Here is a 6,483-nt window from a genome sequence, read left to right as displayed (position 1 = left end):
GAGAGAGAGAGAGAGAGGAGAGCGAGATAGATTAGGGATAGTAAGATAGGGAGAGAGGGAGAGAACGAGGAGGAGGAGGAGCGAGCTAGATGGGAGATAGGCGAGAGAGGAGAGGAGCGAGAGAGGAGATAGCTGGGATAGGGAGATAGGGAGCGAGGAGAGGAGAGAGAGAGGAGGAGATAGATAGGGAGATAGGTGAGATAGGGAGATGAGAGAGGAGGAGAGAGAGAGAGAGAGAGAGCGATAGATAGGATGGGCGATAGGGAGATAGGAGAGAGAGTGGAGAGAGTATGAGAGAGCGGGAGAGAGAGAGAGAGATAGATAGAATAGGGAGATAGGGAGATAGGAGAGAGAGAGAGGAGATAGAGAAGGGATAGGGAGATAGGAGAGAGAGAGAGAGAGAGAGAGAGATAGATAGGGAGATAGGGAGAGAGAGAGAGAGAGAGAGAGAGAGATAGATAGGGAGAGGGAGAGAGAAGCACCACTAACCATGACAATGTAAACAAAGTACTGGTATTTGAACAACAATGTTTGGCCATATTATATTAACCCGAGTCCTCCAACTGTTTATTTTCTCCTCAGCCATACTACCCCTCAGTCCTCTTATCATTTATATGCTATAAGGGAAACTGTCAGCCAGTGTCCTTTGAGCTAAGTGTGCTCCAGCCTAAAGGGTCCAGCAGGATATATGACTCATTACAGTCCCACAAATGGAACCATATTCCCCCCATAATGCACTATTTATGACCAGGGCACAAAGCACTCTGGTCATAAATAGAGCACTTTACAGGGAAAAGGGTGCCATTTGGTACACACCCTGGATCTATGAGTCATGATACAACCAATTAGGCGTTGAACCAGACTTTCCATCAGATGTCCTGGTCTGAGAGCCAAACAAAACACATTCTAACAGATTTAGTCTCTCTGTATCTCTCATCTGGATCCCCATGGTGACCAGAGGCCCAATGCTTTGGATCCCCATGGTGACCACCAGAGGCCCAAGGCTTTGGATCCCTATGGTGACCTCCAGAGGCCCAAGGCTTTGGATCCTATGGTGACCTCCAGAGGCCCAAGGTTTTGCGACCCCATGGTGACCTCCAGAGGCCCAAGGCTTTGGATCCCTATGGTGACCTCCAGAGGCCCAAGGTTTTGCGACCCCATGGTGACCTCCAGAGGCCCAAGGCTTTGGATCCCTATGGTGACCTCCAGAGGCACAAGGCTTTGGATCCCCATGGTGATCTCCAGAGGCCCAAGGCTTTGGATCCCCATTGTTACCTCCAGAGGCCCAAGGCTTTGGATCCCCATGGTGACCAGAGGCCCAAGGCTTTGGATCCCCATGGTGACCTCCAGAGGCCAAAGGCTTTGCGACCCCCATGGTGACCTCCAGAGGCCCAAGGCTTTGCGACCCCCATGGTGACCTCCAGAGGCCCAAGGCTTTGGATCCCCATGGTGACCTCCAGAGGCCCAAGGCTTTGGATCCCCATGGTGACCTCCAGAGGCCAAAGGCTTTGCGACCCCCCATGGTGACCTCCAGAGGCCCAAGGCTTTGCGACCCCCATGGTGACCTCCAGAGGCCCAAGGCTTTGGAGCCCCATGGTGACCTCCAGAGGCCCAAGGCTTTGGATCCCCATGGTGACCTCCTGAGGCCCAAGGCTTTGGATCCCCATGGTGACCTCCAGAGGCCCAAGGCTTTGACATTGTACTTCCCTAATTACTACACTACTTTTTCCCAGCACAGGGCTTTGTTCAAAAGTAGTGCACTGTTATATTTAGGATGTAGTCTACAGTATGTATTCACCTCTGTAGCCCAGAAGGAATTAGGAGTTTCACATTATGTGCATAATAGACAGACAGACCATTCAATAGACAGACAGACCTATTCCCAGGTCAATTGACTGACAACACATCCTTATTTACAGCAGCGTTCTTGGGAATAGTTACAGGGGAGAGGAGGGGGGGATGAATTAGCTAATTGGAAGCTGGGGATGATTAGGTGGCCATGATGGTATGAGGGCCAGATTGGGAATTTAGCCAGGACACCGGGGTTAACACCCCTACTCTTACGATAAGTGCCATGAGATCTTTAGTGACCACAGAGAGTCAGGACACCCGTTTAACGTCCCGTCCGAAGACGGCACCCTACACCGGGCAATGTCCCCCATCACTGCCCTGGGGCATTGGGATATTATACTTTTATTTTAGGCCAGAGGAAAGAGTGCCTCCTACTGGTCCTCCAACACCACTTCCAACAGCACCTGGTCTCCCATCCAGGGACCGACCAGAATCAACCCTGCTTAGCTTCAGGGGCCAGCCATCAGTGGGATACAGGGTGGTCTCCCATCCAGGGACCGACCAGAACCAACCCTGCTTACTGCAGCTTCAGAGGCAAGCCAGCAGTGGGATGCAGGGTGGTATGCTGCTGATGCTAAGCCTCTACGATGCAGCAGAGAATAGCAGTGGGATGCAGGGTGGTATGCTGCTGACGCTAAGCCTCTACGATGCAGCAGAGAATAGCAGTGGGTGGTATGCTGCTGACGCTAAGCCTCTACGATGCAGAGAATAGCATAAATGCATGGACTGACAAGTGGGAGTGAGACATACAATGAGAACCAAATCACAAGCCATCAGTTTGTCACTCAGAGAAGAGGAGAGATGTCTCTGACAGTCTCTTCTTCTCTGTAAACACAATGCGTGTTCTTCACCCATAGACAATGGACCCACTGTGCTACTGGCAGCAAAACAAGGGTCTAAGAAAGAATGATAATGACAGTTGTTCCCTTATCAAACAGAATGATTCAGTATTTTATATACAGACATAAGTATTTTACTACAATATACATGCAGACTTCCAGACTAATTTTATTAAATGTTATAGAGGAGTATAACTTCCCCAGTGTTTATTAACCTGTTACAAATCAACCAAATGTCAACCTGCCCTACTATTCCTGCCTGTCCCTGTACCTCCTCAACAAACCAACCAATCACCTTTCTCTTGACAACGTAATGACAACATTCGACCATCCACACACATGTTCCCGAACACCCTCCGACCACGCTCTGGAAAACGCTCCGAACACACGCAGAACGTGCTCCGACCACCACTTACCGCCGATACCCCCTCTGGGACAGACTAGGTGAGTAGGGGGGTTGGTAGTGGTAGTTCATGGCTCTCGCAACGCTGCTCAGACGCCTCTGTGTCTGCAGTGGGGCTGGGACGGCAGCAGGCGGCTCGGCTAGTCGCTGGATGGTTTGCTGGGCTGGCCCAGGGGATGGGAGAGGTGGTCTGCTTCTGGCCTGGCTAGGGAGTGGGACAACGCAGGGACGCGACCAACAGGCTCCCATTCCAACGACCAACAAACGAATGAGAGGAGAGATGCTTTCACTGTTCTGTTATTCACTGTTGTTTCTGTTTCTTCAGCGATCTCTCTCTCTCTCTCTCTCAAAACACAAAGAGAAAAACTGACGAGGATACCTCTGGAGGTGGGCCAAGGCCTACGCACAACGCAGCACATAGTGGCATTCGTCATGTGATTTTCCAAGGCCGTATTAGGCCCATACCATCGGCAACCATTGTTACTCAACAGCTGTTGAGTATACAGAATATGAACCTCAATCACAAACGAGGGGGGAAATTCAATCAATTCTCAATTGATTGCTGATGGAATCATACCGGAATCTCGTCCATAATAAGACACTAGTCTTCCATTGTTCTGGAACATGGAACACGAAGTCAACCTACGGTATGTTCTTATGTCAAGACATCTTGAGTTTTCTCAACAAATGAGTCAATCCAGTTTATTTGGCAGTCTTTTGTACCTGGGCAAAATGCTAACATAAATATAGAGAGATATATAGTGTACTGTAGACCTGTTACAGTCGTTGTTCACATTAAAAACAAGTTGAAGCAGGATATCATGTTGAAAACAAAAGGCATCACATTACATAAGGTTTGAAGATGAAACGTGTCAGTATTAGTCCATAGAGTAGCTGTAGCTGCCACTTGGTTTACATACTCATCTCATATGTATATACTGTACTCGATATCATCTACTGTATCTTGCCTATGCTGCTCTGTACCATCACTCATTCATATATCCTTATGTACATATTCTTTATCCCCTTACACTGTGTATAAGACAGTAGTTTTTTTGGAATTGTTAGTTAGATTACTTGTTCGTTATTACTGCATTGTCGGAACTAGAAGCACAAGCATTTCGCTACACTCGCATTAACATCTGCTAACCATGTGTATGTGACAAATAAATTTGATTTGATTTGATTTGATTTGAAACCGCTGACTGAGCTGTTGCAAGTCAACAAGACTTTCATTTCATACCTAGTGTCACACCCTGACCTTCATAGTTATCTTTCTTTTCTTTATTATCTTGGTTAGGTCAGGGTGTGACAAGGGGTGGTTTGTTGTTTTACCCTGTCTAGGGTTTTTGTATGTTTATGGGGTTTAACTGGTCTAGGTGTTTTATATGTCTATGGTTGCCTAGATAGGTTCTCAATTAGAGGCAGCTGTTTATCGTTGTCTCTGATTTGGAACCATATTTAGGCAGCCATATTCCTTGGGTAATTCGTGGGTGATTGTCTATGTATTAGTTGTCTTTGTCTGCACTTATTCTGTATAGCGTCATGTTTTTGTAAGTTTGTTGAAGTGTTCTTCGTTTCATTAAAATAGACATCACATCACGCTGCGCCTTGGTCTCATCTCTATAACGAACGTGACACCTAGCTAGATAGAGATTTGACACATCACTCTGAATGATGATGATCCCACATTGTGATCCCACAAAGCCAACATAATGCAGACTAACCAAACAGACATACATACAGATATGTCCTGACATGGTGGGAACACAGAGACGAATCAATGGTAACACCCTGAAACCAGCCAATCTCATCTCCCTGTTAAATCCTTCTCTCTGTCGCTGGTCCGTCAATACGGCTGGGAACAGTCCTTGTAATTTCTCCTCTAAACTCTACGAATGTATGCCAAATGGCACCCTATTCCCTATATAGTGCACTTCTTTTGACCAGAGCCCTATGGAAGATGTCCAAAAGTAGTGACACTATATAGAGAATAGGGAGCCATTTGGGACGCAAAACCACTGTCAACTCCCTGGTAAATTCTACCAGGACGTCAGGGCAGAACACTGGAGGTCTGGGCAGCTCAATGACAGCTGATCCTGCTCCCTTTGTAGAACTCATGGAATTAGAATCAATTCCGAATTAGAATAGAATGAGAAGTCGTTTCTACGATGAGTTCTAGAGTCCTTCTCAGAGACAGGGCCATAATGAGGAGTATTAGTTGATAAGAGAGAGAGGCATTAAACACGATGAGACTGTCACCACCAGAGGGAGTCTGATTACCAACTAGGACATACAGCATCTTTCATGGGAGTGGACCCATCCTGATATCTGTAGACGTTAGTAGATATTATCTAATAGATAAACTTTCTAAGAACTGGGAAACATCGAGGCCATTCAAATTCCATGGTTCACTTGGGCAGATGGCCAAGTGTAGCCTACTCAACGCGACCACAAAAAGGCGATTCTTCATCTGCTTGCCAAAGTGGCACCCTATTCCCTATATAGTGCACTACTTTTGACAATGGCCTATAGGTCTCTGGTGAAAAATAGAGCACTATGTAGGGAATAGGGTGCCACTTGGCCTGCAGGTCACGTGTCTGATGACCTATATGCGACTAACTAACATGTATATTGTGCTGCTGGAGGCCCAGAGATCAATGAGCCTTACAGAAAAAACACATCTATTATTCTGTTTCTGTTGCGCCCACGCCACTCTTTTACTTTCATGTCAGTGTGTAGTCAGGTTCTCCTCTGCAGCTCTCGTCTCCTCGCACCATCCATGTGTTAACCTGTTATCTGGTGCCACTGAAGAGACGCTTATATAAGTCGGCTAGACACCGGCAGACAGACAGACAGGCACCGTGCAGTGTTTTCACTAGCGGAATGGGGCTATGTTGGACCCCCCCCCCGTGGTCAATACCTGAGTGAATTAGGAGTGAGTGTTCCAGAACATTAGACGAGACAGTGAGCCGTTCTGGTTGGTGAAACATCTTTGCTGTCACTCTTTTACAAGAGACACAGTCTAGGTGGTGTCTGGTTACACAGCAACCTCAACAAGCCACCCCAGTCCATATTATAGATGCCCTGCCACAGCCTCCACCGTTCACATGGAAACACATGCAACAGGCCAAGTGTAGTGTGTCATGTTGTCATTCGATGACATTCAAAGGCAAATTAGTACACTTTATTTTGCTGATTTGTGAATTAAATGACCAGTTCAACACCAGCAGAAAGGGACACCTTGTTGACACGAACAAGCATGTATGCTCAGACACACACACACACACACACACACACACACACACACACACACACACACACACACACACACACACACACACACACACACACACACACACACACACACACACACACACACACAAACAC

General features: G+C 47.1%; 1 protein-coding gene across 1 annotated transcript in view; it reads right to left on the bottom strand.

Annotated features, from left to right (window-relative positions):
• LOC109865041 (uncharacterized) overlaps positions 1 to 6,483 on the bottom strand; it is a 61,548-nt gene that overhangs the window by 4,118 nt on the left and 50,947 nt on the right. The gene's annotated exons all lie outside the window — the stretch shown is intronic.

This window comes from Oncorhynchus kisutch, linkage group LG19, assembly GCF_002021735.2.
Source record: "Oncorhynchus kisutch isolate 150728-3 linkage group LG19, Okis_V2, whole genome shotgun sequence".
Lineage (NCBI taxonomy): Eukaryota > Metazoa > Chordata > Actinopteri > Salmoniformes > Salmonidae > Oncorhynchus > Oncorhynchus kisutch.
Note: the sequence above shows the minus strand (reverse complement) of the source record. Positions and strands in the feature narration are given on the sequence as shown.